Here is a 25,590-nt window from a genome sequence, read left to right on the forward strand (position 1 = left end):
CAGCCATGTAGTCACCTGGGAAAGCCACAAAACCAAAGAAAAAACACAAGTTTCGAATGGATCAAAGCAGTTATGTATGTGCAATAAATGCATGGGCAGCTTAAGCAGCTGTGATTCCAAGCAAAGCATCAAATGAAGCATAAATTGTGAGTAGGCACATGCTCATAGAAACATAGACATATAGAAATTAGGTGCAGGAGCAGGCCATTCGGCCCTTCGATCCTGCACCACCATAAGATCATGGCTGATCATTCAACCTCAGTACCCCTTTCCTGCTTTCTCTCCATACCCCTTGATCTCTTTGGCCGTAAGGGCCATATCTAACTCCCTTTTGAATATATCTAACAAACTGGCCTCAACAACTTTCTGCGGTAGAGAATTCCACAGATTATCCACTCTCTGAGTGAAGAAGTTTCTCCTCATCTCGGTCCTAAATGGCTGACCCCTTATTCTTAGACTGTGACCCCTGGTTCTGGAACTCCTCAGCAATGGGAACATTCTTGCTGGCTCTAACCTGTCCAATCCCATCAGAATTTTATATGTTTCTATGAGATCTCCTCTCATTCTTCTAAACTCCTGTGGATACAAGCCCAGTTGATCCAATCTCTCCTCATATGTCAGTCCCGCCATCCAAGGAATCAGTCTGGTGAACCTTCACTGTACTCCCTCGATAGTAAGAACATTCTTCCTCAGATTAGGAGACCAAAACTGAACACAATATTCGAGGTGTGGCCTCACCAAGGTCTGTACAACTGCAGTAAGACCTCCCTGTTCCTCTACTCAAATCCTCTAGCTATGAAGGCCAACATGCCATTTGCCTTCTTCACCGCCTGCTGTACCTGCATGCCAACTTTCAATGACTGATGTACCATGACACCCGGGTCTCGTTGCACCTCCCCTTTTCCTAATCTGTCACCATTCAGATAATATTCTATCTTCCTGTTTTTGCCCCCAAAGTGGATAACCTCACATTTATCCACATTATACTGCATCTGCCATGCATTTGCCCACTCACCTAACCTGTCCAAGTCACCCTGCAGCCTCTTAGCTTCCTCCTCACAGCTCACACTGCCACCCCGCTTGGTGTCATCTGCAAACTTGGAGATATTACATTCAATTCCTTCATCTAAATCATTGATGTATATTGTAAATAGCTGGGGTCCCAGCACTGAACCCTGCAGCACCCCACTGGTTACTGCCTGCCATTCTGAAAAGGACCCGTTTATTCGACTCTCTGCTTCCTGTCTGCCAACCAGTTTTCTATCCACATCAATACATTACCCCCAATGCTTTAATTTTGCACATTAATCTCTTGTGTGGGACCTTTTCAAAAGCCTTTTGAAGGTCCAAATACATCACATCCACTCGTTCTCCCTTGTCCACTCTACTAGTTACATCCTCAAAAAATTCGAGAAGATTTGTCAAGCATGATTTCCCTTTCATAAATCCATGCTGACTTGGACCGATCCTGTCACTGCTTTCCGAATGCACTGCTATTTCATCTTTAATAACTGATTCCAACATTTTCCCCATCACCGATGTCAGACTAACTGATCTATAATTCCCTGTTTTCTCTCTCCCTCCTTTTTTAAATAGTGGTATTACATTAGCTACCCTCCAGTCCATAGGAACTAATCCAGAGTCAATAGAATGTTGGAAAATGATGACCAATGCATCCACTATTTCTAGGGCCATTTCCTTAAGTACTCTGGGATACAGCTGATCAGGCACTGGGGATTTATCGGCCTTCAATCCCATCAATTTCCCTAACACAATTTCCTGACGAATAAGGATTTCCTTCAGTTCCTCCTTTTTGCTAGACCCTCGAACCCCTATTATTTCTGGAAGGTTATTTGTGTCTTCCTTAGTGAAAACAGATCCAAAGTTTTTGTTCAACTGGTCTGCCATTTTTTTGTTCCCCATTATAAATTCACCTGATTCTGACTGCAAAGGACCTACGTTTGTCTTCACTAATCTTTTTCACTTCACATATCTATAGAAGCTTTTGCAGTCAGTTTTTATGTTCCCTGCAAGCTTCCTCTCATAGCTATTTTCCCCCTCCTAAGCAGACCCTTTGTCCTCCTCTGCTGAATTATAAATTTCTCCCAGTACTCAGGTTTGCTGCTTTTTCTTGCCAATTTATATGCCTCTTCCTTGGATTTAACACTATCCCTAATTTCCCTTGTTAGCCACAGTTGAGCTCCCTTCCCTGTTTTATTTTTACTCCAAACTGAGATTACAATCCTCAGTTAAATGCTGATTTGCTGAGTCTGCACAAAGTCTGCCTTGCAAGAGTTGTGACGGAGGTGCCCAAAACCTTGGCAGCCACCTCTGCTCAGATAGTCCTCAGAAGCTATGTAGCGGACTTCCCAGCTGGAGGGAAAAGGATCTGAGTCTCTAATTCAGCGTCTGAGAAATGCCTGGCCCTTATGCTGCCTCCCCCAGCTGCCATGACAGCCCTCACTAAACAGCTACTCAACTGTGAAGAGAATCATCAGAACAAACCTACAAGGTATCCCCTTTAAGAAGCCCAATGAGCAGGTGACTCATTATGAGTGAATGAAACTCACCAAAAAGTGCATGCACATTTCCACCACTGCTCCTGCAATGCCCCTCCAGCGCCACGCGGAGGCCATTTAATGCTCCAACAATGCAGCTTTCCGATTTGGGAAACAAAGTGTCGAATTTACAAACTTCCTCCCACCCATATCGGCCGGCGCCAAGTTTTCACTTAATTCAAATTATGCGCCCCAAACCCAGGGCGGGGCAATTTTGCCCCCATAGTATCATAGAATAGTCTTCTTCTGAGGCAGTTCCTCGGAGTCAAGGATGACTTGCTTCCACACTAAAAATGAGTTCTCAGGCGACTGATAAGTCCGATGCGGGAACTACAGTCTCTGTCACAGGTTGGGCAGATGATGGTTGAAAGGACATTGTTTGAAGCGTATTTTGGTTGAAGTGCTTGGGTTGTCATTCACTCCTTCTGCCATTTGCGCTTGGTCTCTGCTTGATTCCAGTGAAGGGACTTGAGGTGTTCAGCGCCTTCCCGGATTGTTCTCTTCCACTTTAAGCGATCTTGCGCTAGGGATTCCCAGGTGTCGGTGGGGATGTTGCACTTCTTCAAGGAGGCCTTGAGGGTGTCCTTGAAGCATTTCCTCTGCCCACCTGGGGCTCGTTTGCTGTGTCGGAGCTCCGAGTAGAGCACTTGTTTTGGAAGTCTCGTATTGGGCATGCGGACGATGTGGCCCGTCCATTGGAGCTGATCGAGCGTGGTCAATGCTAGATTAGTATGACACATAAGGAGGTCATTCGACCCATCGGGTTTGTGCCTGCTCTTTTGAAGAGCCATCTAGTCATCCCACTCCCCCACTCTTTCCCCACATTACTACACTTTTTTCTCCTTCAAGTATTTACCAATTTTCTTTTGAAGGCAAATATTGAATCTGTATCCACCACCATGTCAGGAAGTGCATTCCAAATCCTAGCCACTCTTTGCATAAAAAAGTTTTTCCTCATGTCGCTTTAAGTTCTTTTGCCAATCATCTTAAATCTGAGCCGTCTTGTTATTGACCCTTCAGCCATTGGAAACAGTTTATCTTTATTTATTCTATCTAAATCCTTCATGTTTTAAACACCTTTATCAAATCTTCCCTTAGCCTTCTATGCACCAATCTTCTGGAATTTTTTGAGGATGTAACTAATAGAATGGACAAGGGAGACCCAGTGGATGTGGTGTATTTGGACATTCAAAAGGCTTTTGACAAGGTCCCACACAAGAGATTGGTGTGCAAAATCAAAGCACATGATATTGGGGGTAATGTGCTGACGTGGATAGAGAACTGATTGGCAGACAGGAAGCAGAAAGTCGGGATAAACGGATCCTTTTCAGAATGGCAGGCAGTGATTAATAGGGTACCGCAGGGCTCAGTGCTGGAACCCCAGCTATTGACAATATACATTGATGATTTAGATAAAGGAATTGAGTGCAATATCTCCAAGTTTGCAGATGACTCTAAACTGGGTGGTGGCGTGAGCTGTGAGGAGGACACTAAGAGGCTGCAGGGTGACTTGGACTGGTTAGGTGAATGGGCAAATGCATGTCCGTTGCAGTATAATGTGGATAAATGTGAGGTTATCCACTTTGGGGGCAAAAACACAGGCAAAATATTATCTGAATGGCGGCAGATTAGGAAAAGGGGAGGTGCAATGAGACCTGGGTGTCATGGTTCATCAATCTATGAAAGTTGGCATGCAGGTACAGCAGGCGGTGAAGAAGGCAAATTGTATGTTGGCCTTCTTTTTGGGGCGGACAATAATCAAGGGAATAATAGAGGCATGTGAAAAAGGAATGGCAGTAAACATGGGGGATTTTAACCTACATATCGATTGGTCAAATCAAATCGCACGGGGTAGCCTGGAGAAGGAATTCATAGAATGCATACGGGATTGTTTCTGAGAACAGTATGTTACAGAACCTACAAGGGAGCAAGCTATCTTAGATCTGGTCCTGTGTAATGAGACAGGAATAATAAACGATCTCCTAGTAAAAGATCCTCTCGGAATGAGTGATCACAGTATGGTTGAATTTGTAATACAGATTGAGGGTGAGGAAGTAGTGTCTCAAGCAAGCATACTATGCTTAAACAAAGGAGACTACAGTGGGATGAGGGCAGAGTTAGCTAAAGTAGACTGGGAACATAGACTAAACGGTGGCACAATTGAGGAACAGTGGAGGACTTTTAAGGAGCTCTTTCATAGTGCGCAACAAAAATATATTCCAGTGAAAAAGAAGGGCGGCAAGAGAAGGGATAACCAGCCGTGGATAACCAAGGAAATAAAGGAGAGTATCAAATTAAAAACCAATGCGTATAAGGTGGCCAAGGTTAGTGGGAAACTAGAAGGTTGGGAAAATTTTAAACGACAGCAAAGTATGACTAAGAAAGCAATAAAGAAAGGAAAGATAGATTAAGAAAGTAAACTTGCGCAAAACATAAAAACAGATAGTAAAAGATTTTACCGATATATGAAAAGGAAAAGAGTGACTAAAGTAAATGTTGGTCCTTTAGAAGATGAGAAGGGGGATTTAATAATGGGAAATGTGGAAATGGCTGAGACCTTAAACAATTATTTTACTTTGGTCTTCACAGTGGAAGACACAAAAACCATGCCAAAAATTGCTGGTCACGGGAATGTGGGAAGGGAGGACCTTGAGACAATCACTATCACTCGGGAGGTAGTGCTGGACAGGCTAATGGGACTCAAGGTAGACAAGTCCCCTGGTCCTGATGAAATGCATCCCAGGATATTAAAAGAGATGGCGGAAGTGAAAGCAGATGCATTGGTTATAATCTACCAAAATTCTCTGGACTCTGGGGAGATACCAGTGGATAGGAAAGCAGCTAATGTAACGCCTCTGTTTAAAAAAGGGGGCAGACAAAAGGCAGATAACTATAGGCCGGTTAGTTTAACATCTGTAGATGGCAAAATGCTTGAAGCTATCATTAAGGAAGAAATAGCGGGACATCTAGACAGGAATAGTGCAATCAAGCAGACACAACATGGATTCATGAAGGGGAAATCATGCTTAACTAATTTACTGGAATTCTTTGAAGATATAACGAGCATGGTGGATCGAGGTGTACCGATGGATGTGGTGTATTTAGATTTCCAAAAGGCATTCGATAAGGTGCCACACAAAAGGTTACTGCAGAAGATAAATGTACGCGGAGTCAGCGGAAATGTATTAGCATGGATAGAGAATTGGCTGGCTAACAGAAAGCAGAGAGTTGGGAAAAATAGGTCCTTTTCAGGTTGGAAATTGGTGGTTAGTGGTGTGCCACAGGGATCGGTGCTGGGACCACAACTGTTTACAATATACATAGATGACCTGGAGGAGGGGACAGACTGTAGTGTAATAAAATTTGCAGATGACACAAAGATTAGTGGGAAAGCGGGTTGTGTAGAGGACACAGAGAGGCTGCAAAGAGATTTAGATAGGTTAAGCGAATGGGCTAAGGTTTGGCAGATGGAATACAATGTAGGAAAATGTGAGGTCATCCACCTTGGAAAAAAAAAACAGTAAAAGGGAATATTATTTGAATGGGGAGAAATTACAACATGCTGTGGTGCAGAGGGACCTGGGGGTCCTTGTGCATGAATCCCAAAAAGTTAGTTTGCAGGTACAGCAGGTAATCAGGAAGGCGAATGGAATGTTGGCCTTCATTGCAAGACGGATGGGGTACAAAAGTAGGGAGGTCCTGCTGCAACTGTACAGGGTATTGGTGAGGCCGCACCTGGAGTATTGCGTGCAGTTTTGGTCACCTTACTTAAGGAAGGATATACTATCTTTGGATGGGGTACAGAGACGATTCACTCGGCTGATTGCGGAGATGAGGGGGTTACCTTATGATAATAGATTGAGTAGACTGGGTCTTTACTCGTTGAGAGTTCAGAAGGATGAGTGGTGATCTTATAGAAACATTTAAAATAATGAAAGGGATAGACAAGATAGAGGCAGAGAGGTTGTTTCCACTAGTCGCGGAGACTAGAACTAGGGGGCACAGCCTCAAAATACGGGGGAGCCAATTTAAAACCGAGTTGAGAATTAATTTCTTCTCCCAGAGGGTTGTGAATCTGTGGAATTCTCTGCCCAGGGAAGCAGTTGAGGCTAGCTCATTGAATGTATTCAAATCACAGATAGATAAATTTTTAACTAATAAGGGAATTAAGGGGTATGAGGAGCGGGCGGGTAAGTGGAGCTGAGTCCACGGCCAGATCAGCCATGATCTTTTTGAATGGCGGAGCAGGCTCGAGGGGCTAGATGGCCTATTCCTGTTCCTAATTCTTCTGTTCTTCTGTTCTTATGTTCTTCATAGCTAGGGGATTTGTGTACAGGAGCAGGGAGGTCTTACTGCAGTTGTACAGTGCCTTGGTGAGGCCTCACCTGGAATATTGTGTTCAATTTTGGCCTCCTAATCTGAGGAAGAAGGTTCTTGCTATTGAGGGAGTGCAGCGAAGATTCACCAGACTGATTCCTGGGATGGCTGGACTGACATATGAGGAGAGACTGGATCAACTGGGCCTTTATACACTGGAGTTTAGAAGGATGAGAGGGGATCTCAAAGAAACATATAAGATTCTGACGGGACTGGACAGGTTAGATGTGGGAAGATTGTTCCCGATGTTGAGGAAGTCCAGAACCAGGGGACACAGTCTTAGGATAAGGGGTAGGCCATTTAGGACTGAGATGAGAAACTTCTTCACTCAGAGAGTTGTTAATGTATCTGTGATTTGAATACATTCAATGAGCTAGCCTCAACTGCTTCCCTGGGCAGAGAATTCCACAGATTCACAACCCTCTGGGAGAAGAAATTAATTCTCAACTCGGTTTTAAATTGGCTCCCCCGTATTTTGAGGCTGTGCCCCCTAGTTCTAGTCTCCGCGACTAGTGGAAACAACCTCTCTGCCTCTATCTTGTCTATCCCTTTCATTATTTTAAATGTTTCTATAAGATCACCACTCATCCTTCTGAACTCTCAACGAGTAAAGACCCAGTACAGATTCACACGAGGCATGTAGTGAAGTCAAGGTCACTCTGGACCTGCACCTTTATTTCACAGCTCTGGAATGCTGCACTTGCCTGAGACCTGCCCTTATATACTTGTCTCTTGCAAGTGCACCCCTGGTGGTAAGGTATGCTGGTGGTTACAGGTCATATCTTATTAATATAAGATCTATATATCTATAATGTAAGATACATGACATCACCCTCCCCCAAGGTCTTATTGTCTTTATAGGTTCAGTCTCTCAGGAGGTCTACGCTCTCACGTGGAGCGTCTGAGTTGTGGTTCAGTTGTTTGCCTTGGTGTCTGTTTCTCTTTGGGTGTGGTTGCTCGTATCTCGCCTGGGCTGTCTGTTTCGATTGGTGTGATTGTTGTTGACTTGCCTGGGCTGTCTGTTGGGATTGCCCTTTCCTCAGGTTGTTCCCTCTGTCTGTTCACCAGGTGTGTTGCGAGTTCCACATTGTAGTCTGCCTCTGGTTCCGCAGTGTTGTTGGTAAATCTGCTTTTGACTTGGTCAACATGCCTCCGGCAGGTTTTGCCATTGTCCATTTGTACTACCAGTAGCCTGTTTCCTTCCTTGCCTGTTACTGTCCCTGCAAGCCATTTGGGACCCCTGCCATGGTTTAGTACAAACACTTTGTCCCCTATCTCATTCCATCTCCCCCTCGAATTTCTGTCATGGTACTCAGTCAGCTTACGGCGCTTTGCCTCAACGATTTCGAGCATGTCTGGGAGGATTAATGAGAGCCTTGTTTTTAAAGTCCTTTTCATCAACAGTTGCGCGGGGGGGACCCCAGTCAGTGAGTGCGAACGAGATCTGTATGCCAGCAGCAGTCGCGACAGGCGACCCTGCAGCATGGGACCTTGGATTTTAAGCATGCCTTGTTTAATGATTTGCACTGCTCTCTCCACCTGGCCGTTGGAGGCTGGCTTGAACGGTGCCGTCTTGACGTGATTTATGCCGTGGTCAATTATAAAGTCTTAGAATTCTGCACTGGTGAAGCACGGACCATTGTCACTGACCAATATATCAGGGATTCCGTGCGTTGCAAACATGGTTGCGAGGCTCTCCACAGTGGTGGAGGTTGTGCTCGAGTTTAAAAAGGTGCATTCGATCTACTTTGAAAATGCATCTACAACTACGAGGAACATTTTGCCCATGAATGGGCCCGCATAGTCTACATGAACCCGCGACCACGGTTTGGTAGGCTAGGGCCAGGGGCTCAGTGGAGCCTCCCTGGGGACATTGCTGAGTTGGGCACAAATGGTGCACCTTCGGACGCAGAGCTCCAAGTCCGCGTCAATACCAGGCCACCAGACGTGGGATCTGGCTATGGCCTTCATGAGAACGATCCTCGGGTGCTCGCGGTGGAGCTCCCGGACAAATGCCTCTCTGCCTCGCAGAGGCATGACTACTCGGCTGCCCCACATCAGGCAGTCTGCTTGTAGTGATAGCTCATGCATGCGCCTGTGAAAGGGTTTTAATTCCTCGGGTCAGGCATCGCGAGCCTCTGCCCAGTCACCGGTTAGGACACGTCTTTTTACTAAGGATAACGTGGGGTCGCTGGCCGTCCAGGCTCTGATTTGGTGAGCCGTCATGGGCAAGCCTGTGGACTCAAAGGCATTGATTGCCATGACTATCTCACAGTCCTGTTCGTCAGACCCTTCCGTGGTCGCCAGGGGTAGCCTGCTGAGCGCATCGGCACAGTTGTCTGTGCCTGGTCTGTGCCTTATGGTATAGTCGTAGGACGCCAGCATGAGTGCCCACCGTTGAATTCGCGCCGAGGCGTTGGCGTTTATTGCCTTGTTCTCGGATAGGAGGGACGTGAGGGGCTTGTGGTCGGTTTCTAATGCGAACATGGCCCCGAAAAGGTATTGGTGCATCTTTTTGACACTGTACACGCACGCGAGCGCCTCCTTCTCTACCATTCTGTACCCGCGCTCCGCCCGCGAAAGTGACCTGGAGGCATAAGCTATGGGTTCTAATTTGCCCGCACTATTGACATGTTGCAAAATGCACCCGACCCCATTAACTGACGCATCGCATGTGAGAACTAGCTTTTTACCTGGGTCAAAGAAAGTCAAAACACTGTTGGAACACAGAAGGTTGCGTGCCTTATGCTTCTGTTTTGGACTCTTTCAGGCAGATTCCATCAGCGGCAATCCTTCTGCCCAAAAATTCAACCTCAGGTGCGAGAAACAGGCACTTGGATTTCTTGACTCGTTGGCCTACCCGATCCAACCGCTTTAGTACTTCCTCCAAATTACGGAGATGGGAGTCGGTGTCCCTGCCCGTGATAAGTATGTCATCTTGAAATACAACCGTTCCCGGGATGGACTTGAGCGGACTCTCCATGTTGCGCTGGAATATGGCAGCTGCCGACCTGATGCCGAATGGGCATCGATTGTACATGAAAAGGCCTCGATGTGTGTTGATGGTGGTGAGTAGCTTGGATTCCTCGGTCAATTCTTGCGTCATATACGCAGATGTGAGGTCTAATTTTGAGAAAAGTTTACCTCCAGCCAATGTGGCAAATAAGTCCTCTGCTCTGGGAAACGGGTACTGGTCCTGTAGGGAGACTCTGTTTATGGTGGATTTGTAATCCCCAGATTCGTACGGATCCATCAGACTTCATGACTGGGATGATGGGACTTGCCCAGTCGCTAAATTCCACAGGTGATATAATGCCTTCCCGCAGAAGCCTGTCTAGTTCGTGTTGAATCTTTTCCCTCATGACATAGGGTACAGCTCTGGCCTTGTGATGGACCGGTCTAGCATCCTGTGTGATGTAGATTTTGACTTTGGGCCCTTTGAAAGTGCCCACACCTGGCTGAAAGAGATGTTCAAATCGCTTTATAACTGTTGAGCAGGAGGTCCATTCCTCTAATGACATGGCATGGACATCATCCCATTTCCAGTTTAGTTTTGCCAGCCAGCTTTTCCCCAGCAGTGCTGGGGGGTCTCCGGGGACAATCCACAAGGGAAGTCGGTTCACTGTCCCTTTGTGTGTGACAGAGAGCATGGTGCTGCCGAGGACTGGTACGATTTCTTTGGTATCGGTCCTTAATGTGGTGTCGACCCTTGTGAGTTTTGGTCTGTCTCTTTTATGCGGCCACAGATGTTGAAATTGTTGAGTGCCCATGAGAGATTGACTCGCTCCCGTATCCAGCTCCATATTGACAGATATCCTGTTGAGTAGGACCTTCATCATTATAGGAGGCGTCCTGTTGTAGGAGCAGCGGCCATTGATTGTGTTGACGCGCTGTACACCGGTGTCCTGGGTACTGTCCCCACCATCTTCTGGTCCGCTTTCCGACCCATCTGATTCGTATACCAGCCGAGCTGCCATTTTTTTGCACTTGCGGGCCAAATGCCCTGCATATTCACAATTTCTGCAAACAGCCTGCTGAAATCGACATCCCCTTGACGAGTGCCCACCACCACACCTCCAGCACAGACCTGTTCCATTGTTCAAAGAGTTCCCAAAGAATGAGTTGTATCTGGCTGATCTCTCTTGAGCTTCTCTCAGTTTGTAGTTGATTGCTCGCATTGTGGTTGATGAGGTGTGAACGACCATTCCTGTGGCCCTTGATGGCTTCTGCCTGCTGTCGAGAGCCTGTTCTCCCGGTTTTGCCTGTGTGTGGGGGTAGCAGCTTGTTTAGTGCTGTGAACTTCTTGTTTCAATATTTCGTTAGTTGTCATACCTGCATTGTAAATCAACCTCGTTTCTTCTTCCCCGACCAAGAATGTCTGTGCAACCAGTGCTGCTGCCTCTAAGGTCAGGTTCTTGGTCTCTATGAGCTTTCGGAATATGCCTGCGTGGCCTATTCCTTCAATGAAAAAGTCTCTCAGCATTTCTCTCCTCAGTTCATTGGAGAACTCACATCAACTAGCCAAACTCTGAAGTTCCGCCACGAATTCGGGTATGCTCTGGCCCACACAGCAACTGTAGTTGTAGAACCTGTGTCTGGCCATGTGTCGGCTACTCGCTGGCTTCAGGTGGTCTCTTACCAGTGTGCTCAATTCTTCAAACGACTTGCTTGCTGGTTTCTCGGGTGCCAACAGATCCTTCATTAAAGCGTATGTTTTCGAGCCACAGCTGGTCAAGAGATGGGCTCTTCTCTTGTCTGCCTTATCGTCGCCTAACCAGTCTTTGGTTACAAAGCTTTGGATTCTGTAATCCCGTAACCCGTCGCCACTGTAAAGTCCTGTCCCCTCAGTACAGATTCACGAGGCATGTAGTGAAGTCAAGGTCACTCTGGACCTGCACCTTTATTTCACAACTCTGGAATGCTGCACTTAGAAACATAGAAACATAGAAAATAGGTGCAGGAGTAGGCCATTCGGCCCTTCTAGCCTGCACCGCCATTCAATGAGTTCATGGCTGAACATTCAACTTCAGTACCCCATTCCTGCTTTCTCGCCATACCCCTTGATCCCCCTAGTAGTAAGGACCTCATCTAACTCCTTTTTGAATATATTTAGTGAATTGGCCTCAACAACTTTCTGTGGTAGAGAATTCCACAGGTTCACCACTCTCTGGGTGAAGAAGTTCCTCCGCATCTCGGTCCTAAATGGCTTACCCCTTATCCTTAGACTGTGACCTCTGGTTCTGGACTTCCCCAACATTGGGAACATTCTTCCTGCATCTAACCTGTCTAACCCCGTCAGAATTTTAAATGTTTCTATGAGGTCCCCTCTCATTCTTCTGAACTCTAGTGAATACAAGCCCAGTTGATCCAGTCTTTCTTGATAGGTCAGTCCCGCCATCCCGGGAATCAGTCTGGTGAACCTTCGCTGCACTCCCTCAATAGCAAGAATGTCCTTCCTCAGGTTAGGAGACCAAAACTGTACACAATACTCCAGGTGTGGCCTCACCAATGCCCTGTACAACTGTAGCAACACCTCCCTGCCCCTGTACTCAAATCCCCTTGCTATGAAGGCCAACATGCCATTTGCTTTCTTAACCACCTGCTGCACCTGCATGCCAACCTTCAATGACTGATGTACCATGACACCCAGGTCTCTTTGCACCTCCCCTTTTCCTAATCTGTCACCATTCAGATAATAGTCTGTCTCTCTGTTTTTACCACCAAAGTGGATAACCTCACATTTATCCACATTATACTTCATCTGCCATGCATTTGCCCACTCACCTAACCTATCCAAGTCGCTCTGCAGCCTCACAGCATCGTCCTCGCAGCTCACACTGCCACCCAACTTAGTGTCATCCGCAAATTTGGAGATACTACATTTAATCCCCTCATCTAAATCATTAATGTACAATGTAAACAGCTGGGGCCCCAGCACAGAACCTTGCGGTACCCCACTAGTCACTGCCTGCCATTCTGAAAAGTACCCATTTACTCCTACTCTTTGCTTCCTGTCTGACAACCAGTTCTCAATCCATGTCAGTACACTACCCCCAATCCCATGTGCTCTAACTTTGCACATCAATCTCTTGTGTGGGACCTTGTCGAACGCTTTCTGAAAGTCCAAATATACCACATCAACTGGTTCTCCCTTGTCCACTCTATTGGAAACATCCTCAAAAAATTCCAGAAGATTTGTCAAGCATGATTTCCCTTTCACAAATCCATGCTGACTTGGACCTATCATGTCACCTCTTTCCAAATGCACTGCTATGACATCCTTAATAATTGATTCCATCATTTTACCCACTACCGATGTCAGGCTGACCGGTCTATAATTCCCTGTTTTCTCTCTCCCTCCTTTTTTAAAAAGTGGGGTTACATTGGCTACCCTCCACTCCATAGGAACTGATCCAGAGTCAATGGAATGTTGGAAAATGACTGTCAACGCATCCACTATTTCCAAGGCCACCTCCTTAAGTACTCTGGGATGCAGTCCATCAGGCCCTGGGGATTTATCGGCCTTCAATCCCATCAATTTCCCCAACACAATTTCCCGGCTAATAAGGATTTCCCTCAGTTCCTCCTCCTTACTAGACCCCCCGACCCCTTTTATAACCGGAAGGTTGTTCGTGTCCTCCTTCGTGAATACCGAACCAAAGTACTTGTTCAATTGGTCCGCCATTTCTTTGTTCCCTGTTATGACTTCCCCTGATTCTGACTGCAGGGGACCTACGTTTGTCTTTACTAACCTTTTTCTCTTTACATATCTATAGAAACTTTTGCAATCCGTCTTAATGTTCCCTGCAAGCTTCTTCTCATACTCCATTTTCCCTACCCTAATCAAACCCTTTGTCCTCCTCTGCTGAGTTCTAAATTTCTCCCAGTCCCCAGGTTCGCTGCTATTTCTGGCCAATTTGTATGCCACTTCCTTGGCTTTAATACTATCCCTGATTTCCCTTGATAGCCACGGTTGAGCCACCTTCCCTTTTTTATTTTTATGCCAGACAGGAATGTACAATTGTTGTAGTTCATCCATGCGGTCTCTAAATGTCTGCCATTGCCCATCCACAGTCAACCCCTTAAGTATCATTCGCCAATCCATCCCAGCCAATTCACGCCTCATACCTTCAAAGTTAGCCTTCTTTAACTTCTGGACCATGGTCTCTGAATTAACTGTTTCATTCTCCATCCCAATGCAGAATTCCACCATATTATGGTCACTCTTCCCCAAGGGGCCTCGCACAATGAGATTGCTAATTAATCCTCTCTCATTACATAACACCCAGTCTAAGATGGCCTCCCCCCTAGTTGGTTCCTCGACATATTGGTCTAAAAAACCATCCCTTATGCACTCCAGGAAATCCTCCTCCACCGTATTGCTTCCAGTTTGGTTAGCCCAATCTATGTGCATATTAAAGTCACCCATTATAACTGCTGCACCTTTATTGCACGCACCCCTAATTTCATGTTTGATGCCCTCCCCAACATCACTACTACTGTTTGGAGGTCTGTGCACAACTCCCACTAACGTTTTTTACCCTTTGGTGTTCTGCAGCTCTACCCATATAGATTCCACATCATCCAAGCTAATGTCCTTCCTAACTATTGCCTTAATCTCCTCCTTAACCAGCAATGCTACCCCACCTCCTTTTCCTTTTATTCTATCCTTCCTGAATGTTGAATACCCCTGGATGTTGAGTTCCCAGCCCTGATCATCCTGGAGCCACGTCTCCGTAATCCCAATCACATCATATTTGTTAACATCTATTTGCACAGTTAATTCATCCACCTTATTGCGGATACTCCTTGCATTAAGACACAAAGCCTTTAGGCTTGTTTTTTTAACACCCTTTGTCCTTTTAGAATTTTGCTGTACAATGACCCTTTTTGTTCTTTGCCTTAAATTTCTCTGCCCTCCACTTTTCCTCATCTCCTTTCTGTCTTTTGTTTTTGCCTCCTTTTTGTTTCCCTCTATCTCCCTGCATTGGTTCCCATCCCCCTGCCATATTAGTTTAACTCCTCCCCAACAGCACTAGCAAACACTCCCCCGAGGACATTGGTTCCGATTCTGCCCAGGTGCAGACCGTCCGGATTGTACTGGTCCCACCTCCCCCAGAACCGGTTCCAATGCCCCAGGAATTTGAATCCCTCCCTGCTGCACCATTGCTCAAGCCACGTATTCATCTGAACTATCCTGCGATTCCTACTCTGACTAGCACGTGGCACTGGTAGCAATCCCGAGATTACTATTTTTGAGGTCCTACTTTTTAATTTAGCTCCTAGCTCCTTAAATTCATTTCGTAGGACCTCATCCCTTTTTTTTACCTATGTCGTTGGTACCAACGTGCACCACGACAACTGGCTGTTCTCCCTCCCTTTTTAGAATGTCCTGCACCCGCTCCGAGACATCCTTGACCCTTGCACCAGGGAGGCAACATACCATCCTGGAGTCTCGGTTGCGGCCGCAGAAACGCCTATCTATTCCCCTTACAATTGAATCCCCTATCACTATCGCTCGCCCACTCTTTTTCCTGCCCTCCTGTGCAACAAAGCCAGCCACGGTGCCATGAACTTGGCTGCTGCTGCCCTCTCCTGATGAGTCATCCCCCTCAACAGCACTCAAAGCAGTGTATCTGTTTTGCAGTGGGATGACCACAGGGGACCCCTGCACTACCTTCCTTGCACTACTCTTCCTGCTGGTCTTCCATTCCCTCGCTGGCTGTGGACCCTTCTCCTGCGGTAAGACCAACTCGCTACACGTGATACTCACGTCATTCTCAGCATCGTGGATGCTCCAGAGTGAATCCACCCTCAGCTCCAGCTCCGCAACGCGGACCGTCAGGAGCCGGAGGTGGACACACTTCCCGCACATGTAGTCGTCAGGGACACTGGTGTTGTCCCCGTGTTCCCACATGGTACAGGAGGAGCATATCACATGACCGAGCTGTCCTGCCATGACTTAACCCTTAGATACACTTAAATTGCCGACAACAATGTTAAAAATTACTGACTAATAAAGAAAAAGAAAAACTACTCACCAATCAGCAGCCAATCACTTACCACGTTGGCTGTGACGTCACCTTTTGACTTCTTTCTACTTCTTTTTTGACTTCTCTCAGCTGCAGCTGCACAAGTCACGCCTCTCTCGACTCCTGCCTCTCTCGACGCTCCCTGGACTGCTGAGCCTTTTATAGGCTGCTGCCTCTCTCGACTCCCGTCTCTCTCGACGCTCCCCGGACTGCTGAGCCTTATATAGGCCGCTGCCTCTCTCGACTCCCGCCTCTCTCGACGCTCCCCAGACTGCTGAGCCTTTTATAGGCCGCTGCCTCTCTCGACTCCCGCGTCTCTCGACGCTCCCCGGACTGCTGAGCCTTTTATAGGCCGCTGCCTCTCTCGACGCTCCCCGGACTGCTGAGCCTTTTATAGGCCGCTGCCTCTGTCGACGCTCCCCGGACTGCTGAGCCTTTTATAGGCCGCTGCCTCTCTCGACGCTCCCCGGACTGCTGAGCCTTTTATAGGCCGCTGCCTCTCTCGACTCCCGCCTCTCTCGACGCTCCCCGGACTGCTGAGCCTTTTATAGGCCGCTGCCTCTCTCGACTCCCGCCTCTCTCGACGCTCCCCGGACTGCTGAGCCTTTTATAGGCCGCTGCCTCTCTCGACTCCCGCCTCTCTCGATGCTCCCCGGACTGCTGAGCCTTTTATAGGCCGCTGCCTCTCTCGACTCCCGCGTCTCTCGACGCTCCCCGGACTGCTGAGCCTTTTATACCTGTCCTTATATACCTGTCTCTTGCAAGTGCACCCCTGGTGGTAAGATATGCTGATGGTTACAGGTCATATCTTATTACAGTCATGTATATCATGTTAGGATACAGTTATATATAATAATGTAAGATACATGACATCATCAATCAACAATGTGCTTCGAGAAGTGACGGTGCACTGAAGATATGGGAAGGGGAGGGTCTCCGCTGGAGATGTTATTGTACCATAGTAAATCCCCTACGTGTGGCATACACCTTATGAGCTGGGGACCGAGTCAGGCCATCCACTTTTCTCTCTCTCTAAGTTTAAAACCCATTATACAGCAGTCATGCACCTCACAGAAACATAAACAGCAGAGCTATCAGAACCCTGTCAATGTTTATGATATGTGAACCATGAGGGGATAAACCATATGGGGAGTCAAGAAGGATATTTCTCCCTCAAGGTGGGGAGTTTGTAAGAATAAAAGTGTTTATTAATGACAACATTGATTCTGTATATATATATATATATATATATATAAATTTTAAAAATGAGATTATTTGAAAAGACAGTTTTGAAAGAGAAAAAATGGATGTTCACAGACTTCCAGCATGTTCCGTTTGTATATTGTCTTCTGGCTGGACAGAGCTTAAAGGAACAAAGGAAATGTCTTTGAAACCCATCAAAACTTAAAGGTGTTAATTGGAAAGCCATTAACCTAATCAAGGAATGGCATCGGTCCCCCAATCAGACACATGTATGAGGAGAAGCCAATCAGTAGCAGTGCTGGAATCAAGAGCCAATCCTGGGGCTTTCTGAGAAACAATGTGCTGAAGGACTATCAAGACCCAAGCACAAATTATTGGGTCTCTTTTCTTCTCTCCTGAGCACGCGGCAAAACAGGAAAACCATCCTCCCAAGACCAGCCCAAACAGCAGGTCGTGTGCTCAGCCAGCCAGAGGAAAATGAAGTTTCCCTTTTTATAATCGGTTGTAACTAAATAGATCGTAGGCAAGGTGACGACTACTGTTTCTCTGATAAGACGTGCATATGTGTGTATAATAAACTATTCCGAATTGTGTTAAAAGAATCAGTCTTGCTGTCAATTTAATGCCAGAGATTTAGAAATTTTACAGCATTCACATATTCAATAGAGCACAGGAACAGACTGCCAAATAATCAGGGAGGCAAATGGAATGTTGGCCTTTATTGCAAGGGGGTTGGAGTATAAAAGCAGAGAAGTCCTGCTACAATGGTACAGGATATTGGTAAGGTCACACTTGGAGTACTGCTAACAGTTTTGGTCTCCGTATTTAATGAAGGATATACTTGTATTGGAGGCTGTTCAGAGAAAGTTCACTCGGTTGATTCTGGAGATGAGGGGGTTGACTTATAAAGGTAGGTTGGGCCTATACACATTGGAGTTCAGAAGAATGAGCGGTGATCTTATTGAAACATATAAGATAATGAGGGAGCTCGACAAGGTGAATGCAGAAATGATATTTTCACTCATAGGGGAAACTAAAACTAGGGGACCTAGTCTCAGAATAAGGGGCCGCCCATTTAAAATGGAGATTAAAATAAATTTCTTCTCTCAGATGGTTGTACAACTTTGGAATTCTCTGCCCCAGAGAGCTGTGGAGGCTGGGTCATTGAATATGTTTAAGGTGGAGATAGACAGATTTTTGAGTGATAAGGGAGTAAAGAGTTATGGGGAGCAGGCAGGGAAGTGGAGCTGAGTCCATGATCAGATCAACCATGATCTATTGAATGGCGGAGCAGACTCGAGGGGCCAAATGGCCTACTCCTGCTCCTATTTCTTATGTTCACATGAGGTCAACAGGAAATCCATTTCAAGATATTGCAAGTTGGATTTTGTATAAAGAACCACTTCGAAAAGAGAAGAGCAGTTTTTGGACAGTCAACATGAAGGACGCAAGCTGGTAACTATGGCCTATAATCAACATCAGGAAACAACTGATGAGTGGGTGATTGTATGTTCAAGTCAAATCATAGAAGCGTTTTTTTATGATTTAGTCTGAGTAATTTTGTATGTACAGTTGAATCGTGGACAGGTTTAACTGTCGATGCAAATTACCCTTCTGCAGGGGTTTGTATTTTGGGTTTTGTTATTCTGATATTTATCATAGGGATTTATACTGGGGAGGAAATTGTGTGTATGTTCAATAAACGAACAAATCTAAGGTTGAGCCAAAACCCTGTGCCGTGTGTATGTTATTCTTATAAATCCTGAAGTCCAAGAACTGTGTGTACCGGGGGACTAATATCAGAAACCCTTACATATCCCATGCACTTCAATTTTGCTAACATAATGTGTTTTACAGTTTGAGGCAAGGTGGAGCTCTGCCTTCATCACAACAATCTCCTCAGCTGTGGAACTAAGTGCCAGTTTCACTGTTGGGTTTAATGTATGCACAAAAAGTACTACAAGACAACTTTTTTGTAACTAAAGGACCGAAGAAAATAAGAAGGCTGTTGCATAGAATTTAAACTTGTCCATTCATAATTTTTTTTCAAACAAGTTCTTAAGAGAAGTTTTCAGGTGGTTAAACAAAATCTGGCTTTCTGTTTGGGAATGTAATTGGGGAGGAGCATGTTGAAAATGTAGGTCAGCCTGTTTTATTATTTTCTATTTTGGACCTCATGATACAAATGTCTGACAATGTCATGACCCACTTCTAGCAAGCAAAAGAGATAATATTCTCTGCTGCGTGTTACATTTGCTGGCTTGCTGCCACTGCATGCACTGTAATGCGGAACAGAAGAGTTCAATGACATCAGTAAGACAGAAATTGAATCCAGGCCAGCTGTGTAAATGGGATAAAAGAGATGGGTGGGAAGTACTTTCATTCTTTTGTTAAAGCTGCTGTGCTAGAGATTCTTTGAGCACGAGAGGAAGAGAACAATGTGACAAAAATGGGGCAAGATATTTACACTATTTTATTCTATGCACATGGGCATAGAACTCAGGAAATATAACTCAGTTTTCAGTATGATTGAGGTCATAAGTACTCAGCTGTGATGACTTTCTAATTAGTCATTCAGCCACTACAACTTAAATCCATCCTCTTGACAGCTATAACAACAGATTGCACTTCCTTGATCTTAAGTATAATCTTAACTACTTGGCTAGTATGAATATTTAGCAGCATGGTGTGATAGAAATCTTGAAAAATATATATTTTTTAAGTTACTGTTGGTCACGGTGCAGAAATAAAACTTGTGTTTCTGTTATGTTCCAAATAATAGAATGTAAGTGCTGCACTGCAGCGGCAGCGAGTCGGAGCGGCGGCAGTCGAGTAGGCCAGCATCGCGAGAGTGGGCGGCGACAGCAACTGGGAGCGGTGGCAGCGACTGGGAGTGGCGGTAGATCGGGAGGAGGCCAGCGAGTGCAGGGGCCGAAGGTAAAACAAAGGAGTAGAAAGAAATCGAAGGGTGACATCACAGCCAAGTGGGTAAGTGAGTGGCTGGTGGATTGGTGATTATTTAATCTTTTTTTTCTTCTTTGTATTTCCTTATCAGTAGTAACCTTTGACATTGTTGCCAAATTAAGTTAATCTAAGGATTAAGTCATGGCAGGAGAGCCCAGACCCGTGTCATGCGATGTGGGAAGTCAGGGACGCTCCCAGTGTCCCAATGTCCCTGATTGATAAGTGTGCAGGAAGTGCATGCAGCTGCAGCTCCTGACAGACCGCATTGCGGCACTGGAGCAGTGCATGGATTCACTCAGAAGCATCCGCGATGCTGAGGATGTCGTGAATAGCATGTTTAGTGAGTTGGTCACACCGCAGTAAAGGTTACTCAGGCAGAGAGGGAATGGGTGACCATCAGGTAGAGCATGGGTCCCTTCTGGTCATCCCCCCCCCAAAACAGATACACCACCTTGGCTGCTGTTTGGGGGGATGACACATCAGGGGAGGGCAGCAGCAGCCAAGTTCATGGCACCATGGATGGCTCTGCTGCACAGGAGGGCAGGAAAAAGAGTGGGAGAGCTATAGCGGTAGGGGATTCTATTGTAAGGGGAATAGATATGCGTTTCTGAGGCCGCAATCGAGACTCCAGGATGGTATGTTGCCTCGCTGTTGCAAGGGTCAAGGATGTCTTGGAGCAGCTGCAGGACATTTTGGAGGGGGAGGGTGAATAGCAAGTTGTCATGGTGCATATAGGTATCAACAATATAGGTAATAAATGGGATGACGTCCTACAAGCTGAATTTAGGGAGCTAGGAGGTAAATTAAAAAGCAGGACCTCAAATGTAGTAATCTCAGGATTGCTACCAGTGCCACGTGCTAGGCAGAGTAGAAATTGCAGGATAGCTAAGATGAATACATGGCTTGAGGAGTGGTAGAGGAGGGAGGGATCCAAATTCTTGGGACATTGGAACTGGTTCTGGGGGAGGTGGGAGCAGTACAAACCAAACGGTCTGCACCTGGGCAGGACCGGAACCAATGTCCCACGGGGGAGTGCTTGCTAGTGCTGTTGGGGAGGGGTTAAACTAATATGGCATGGAGATGTGAACCTCTGCAGGGAGACAGAGGGAAATAAAATGGGGGCAGAAGCAAAAAATAGAAAGAAGAAAAGTAAAAGTGGAGGGCAGAGAAACCCAAGGCAAAAATCAAAAAGGGCCACATTACAGCAAAGTTATAAGGGTTAAAAGTGTGTTAAAAAGATAAGCCTGAAGGCTTTGTGCCTCAATGCGAGGAGTATTCATAATAAGGTGGACGAATTAACTGCGCAGGCAGCGATTAACGAATATGATATAATTGGGATAACGGAGCCATGGCTCCAGGGTGACCAAGGCTGGGAACTCAACATCCAGGGAATTCAACATTCAGGAAGGATAGACAGAAAGGAAAAGGAGGTGGGGTAGAGTTGCTGGTTAAAGAGGAAATTAACGCAATAGTAAGGAAGGATATTAGCTTGGATGACGTGGAATCTGTATGGGTGGAGCTGCGGAACACCAAAGGGCAGAAAATGCTCGTGGGGCAGTACACCTGTCACACCTGTCCTAAGGCGAGTTCAGCGAGAAACTAACTAGAGGGCTGGCCATCCTTGACTGGGTGATGTGTAATGAAAAAGGACTAATTAGCAATCTTGTTGAGCGAGGCACCTTGGGGAAGAGTGACCATAATATGGGAGAATTCTTTATTAAGATGGAGAATGAAACAGTTAATTCAGAGACTACGGTCCTGAACTTAAGGAAAGATAACTTCGAAGGTATGAGATGTGAATTGGCTAGAATAGACTGGCGAATTATACTTAAATGGTTGACAGTGGAAAGGCAATGGCAAACATTTAAAGATTACATGGATGAACTTCAACAATTGTGCATCCCTGTCTGGAGTAAAAATAAAACAGGGAAGGTGGATCAACGGTGACTAAAATGGGGAATTAGGGATACTGTTCAATCCAAGGAAGAGGCATATAAATTGGCCAGAAAAAGCAGCAAACCTGAGGACTGGGAGAAATTTAGAGGAGGACAAAGGGTTTAATTAGGAGGTGGTAAATAGAGTATGAGAGGAAGCTTGCTGGGAACATAAAAACTGACTGCAAAAGCTTCTATAGATATGTGAAGAGAAAAAGATTAGTGAAGACAAGTGTTTAAAAAAGGAGGGAAAGAGAAAACGGGTAATTATAGACCAGTTAGCCTGACATCAGTCGTGGGGAAAAAGTTGGAATCAATTATTTAAATGAAATCGCAGCGCATTTGGAAAGCAGTGACAGGATCAGTCCAAGTCAGCATGGATTTATGAAAGGGAAATCATGCTTGACAAATCTTCTGGAATTTTTTGAGGATGTAACTAGTAGAGTGGAGAAGGGAGAACCAGTGGATGTGGTGTATTTGGACCTTCAAAAGGCTTTTGACAAGGTCCCACACAAGATATTGGTGTGCAAAATCAAAGCACATGGTACTGGGGGTAATGTACTGACGTGGATAGAGAACTGGTTGGCAGACGGGAAGCAGAGAGTCGGGATAAACGGGTCCTTTTCAGAATGGCAGGCAATGACTAGTGGAGTGCCGCAGGGCTCAGTACTGGGACCCCAGCTCTTTACAATATACATTAATGATTTAGATGAAGGAATTGAGTGTAATATCTCCAAGTTTGCAGATGACACTAAACTGGGTGGCGGTGTGAGCTGTGGGGAGGACGCTAGAAGGCTGCAGGGTGATTTGGACAGGTTAGGCGAGTGGGCAAATGCATGGCAAATGCAGTATAATGTGGATAAATATGAGGTTATCCACTTTGGAGGCAAAAACACGAAGGCAGAATATTATCTGAATGGCAGCAGATTAGGAAAGGGGGAGGTGCAACGAGACCTGGGTGTCATGGTTCATCAGTCACTGAAAGTTGGCATGCAGGTACAGCAGGTGGTGAAGAAGGTGAAAAATGGTATGTTGGTCTTCATAGCTAGAGGATTTGAGTATAGGAGCAGGGAGATCTTACTGCAGGTGTATAGGGCCTTGGTGAGGCCTCAACTGGAATATTGTTTTCAGTTTTGGTCTCTTAATCTAAGGAAGGACATTCTTGCTATTGAGGGAGTACAGTGAAGGTTCACCAGACTGATTCCCGGGATGGCGGGACTGACATATGAGGAGAGATTGGATCAACTGGGCCTTTACACACTGGAGTTTAGAAGGCGGAGAGGGGATCTCATAGAAACTTATAGATTCTGACGGGACTGGAAGGTTAGATGCGGGAAGAATGTTCCTGATGATGGGGAAGTCCAGAACCAGGGGACACAGTCTTAGGATAAGGGGTCGGCCATGTAGGACTGAGATGAGGAGAAACTTCTTTACTCAGAGAGTTATTAACCTGTGGAATTCCCGACCACAGAGAGTTGTAGATGCCAGTTCATTGGATATATTCAAATGGGAGTTAGATATGGCCCTTACAGCTAAAGGGATCAAGGGGTACTGAGGGAATGATCAGCCATGATCTTATTGAATGGTGGTGCCGGCTCGAAGGGCCAAATGGCCTACTCCTGCACCTATTTTCTATGTTTCTATGTTTCGATGACAAACGTAGGTCCCTTGCAGTCAGAATCAGGTGAATTTATAATGGGGAACAAAAAAATGGCAGACCAATTGAACAAATGTTTTGGTTCTATCTTCACGAAGGAAGACACAATAACCTTCCGGAAATACAAGGGGACCGAGGGTATAGCGAGAAGGAGGAACTGAAGGAAATCCTTATTAGTAAGGAAATTGTGTTAGGGAAATGGATGGGATTGAAGGCCGATAAATCCCCAGGGCCTGATAGTCTGCATTGCAGAATATTTAAGGAAGTGGCCCTAGAAATGCATTGTTGATCATTTTCCAGCAGTCTATCGACTCTGGATCAGTTCCGATGGACTGGAGGGTAGCTAATGTAACACCATTTTTTTTAAAAGGAGGGAGAGAGAAAATGGGGAATGATAGACCGGTTAGCCTGACATCAGTAGTGGGGAAAATGTTGGAATCAATTATTAAAGATGAAAAAGCAGCGCATTTGGAAAGCAGTGACAGGATCGGTCCAAGTCAGCATGGATTTATGAAAGAGAAATCATGCTTGACAAATCTTCTAGAATTTTTTGAGGATGTAACTAGCAGAGTGGAGAAGGGATAACCAGTGGATATGGTATATTTGGATCTTCAAAAGGCTTTTGACAAGATCCCACACAAGAGATTAGTGTGCAAAATTAAAGCACATAGTATTGGAGGTAATGTATTGATGTGGACAGAGAACTGGTTGGTAGACAGGAAGCAGAGAGTCGGGATAAACAGGTCCGTTTCAGAATGGTAGGCAGTGACTAGTGGAGTGCCGCAGGGCTCAGTGTTGGGACCCCAGCTATTTATAATATACATCAATGATTTAGATGAAGGAATTGAGTGTAATATCTCCAAGTTTGCAGATGACACTAAGCTGGGTGACAGTGTGAGCTGTGAGGAGGATGCTAAGAGGCTGCAGGGTGACTTGGACAGGTTAGGTGAGTGGGCAAAATGCATGGCAGATGCAGTATAATGTGGATAAATGTGAGTTTATCCAATTTGGTGGCAAAAACATGAAGGCAGAATATTATCTGATTGGTGGCAGATTAGGAAATGGGGAGGTGCAATGAGATCTGGGTGTCATGGTACATCAGTCATTGAAAGTTGGCATGCAGGTACAGCAGGCGGTGAAGAAGGCAAATGGCATGTTGGCCTTCATAGCTAGGGGATTTGAGTATAGGATCAGGGAGGTCTTATTGCAGTTGTACAGGGCCTTGGTGAGGCCTCACCTGGAATATTGCAATAGTGATATTGGATTCAATTGTAAGGGGAATAGATAGGCGTTTCTGCGGCCGCAACCGAGACTCCAGGATGGTATGTTGCCTCCCTGGTGCAAGGGTCAAGGATATCTCGGAGCGGGTGCAGGACATTCTGAAAAGGGAGGGTGAACAGCCAGTTGTCGTGGTGCATATAGGTACCAACGATATAGGTAAAAAACAGGATGAGGTCCTACGAGACGAACTTAGGGAGCTAGGAGTTAAATTAAAAAGTAGGACCTCAAAAGTAGTAATCTCAGGATTGCTACCAGTGCCACGTGCTAGTCAGAGTAGGAATCAAAGGATAGCTCAGATGAATACGTGGCTTGAGAAATGGTGCAGAAGGGAGGGATTCAAATTCCTGCGACATTGGAACCAGTTCTGGGGGAGGTAGGACCAGAAACCAGACGGCATGCACCTGGGCGCGATCGGAACCAATGTCCTAGAGGGAGTGTTTGCTAGTGCTGTTCGGGAGGAGTTAAACTAATATGGCAGGGGGATGGGAACCTATGCAGGGAGACAGAGGGAAATAGAAGGGGGGCAGAAGCAAAAGATAGAAAGGAGAATCGTAAAAGTGGAGGGCAGAGAAACCCAAGGCAAA

Source organism: Pristiophorus japonicus, chromosome 5, assembly GCF_044704955.1.
Source record: "Pristiophorus japonicus isolate sPriJap1 chromosome 5, sPriJap1.hap1, whole genome shotgun sequence".
Lineage (NCBI taxonomy): Eukaryota > Metazoa > Chordata > Chondrichthyes > Pristiophoridae > Pristiophorus > Pristiophorus japonicus.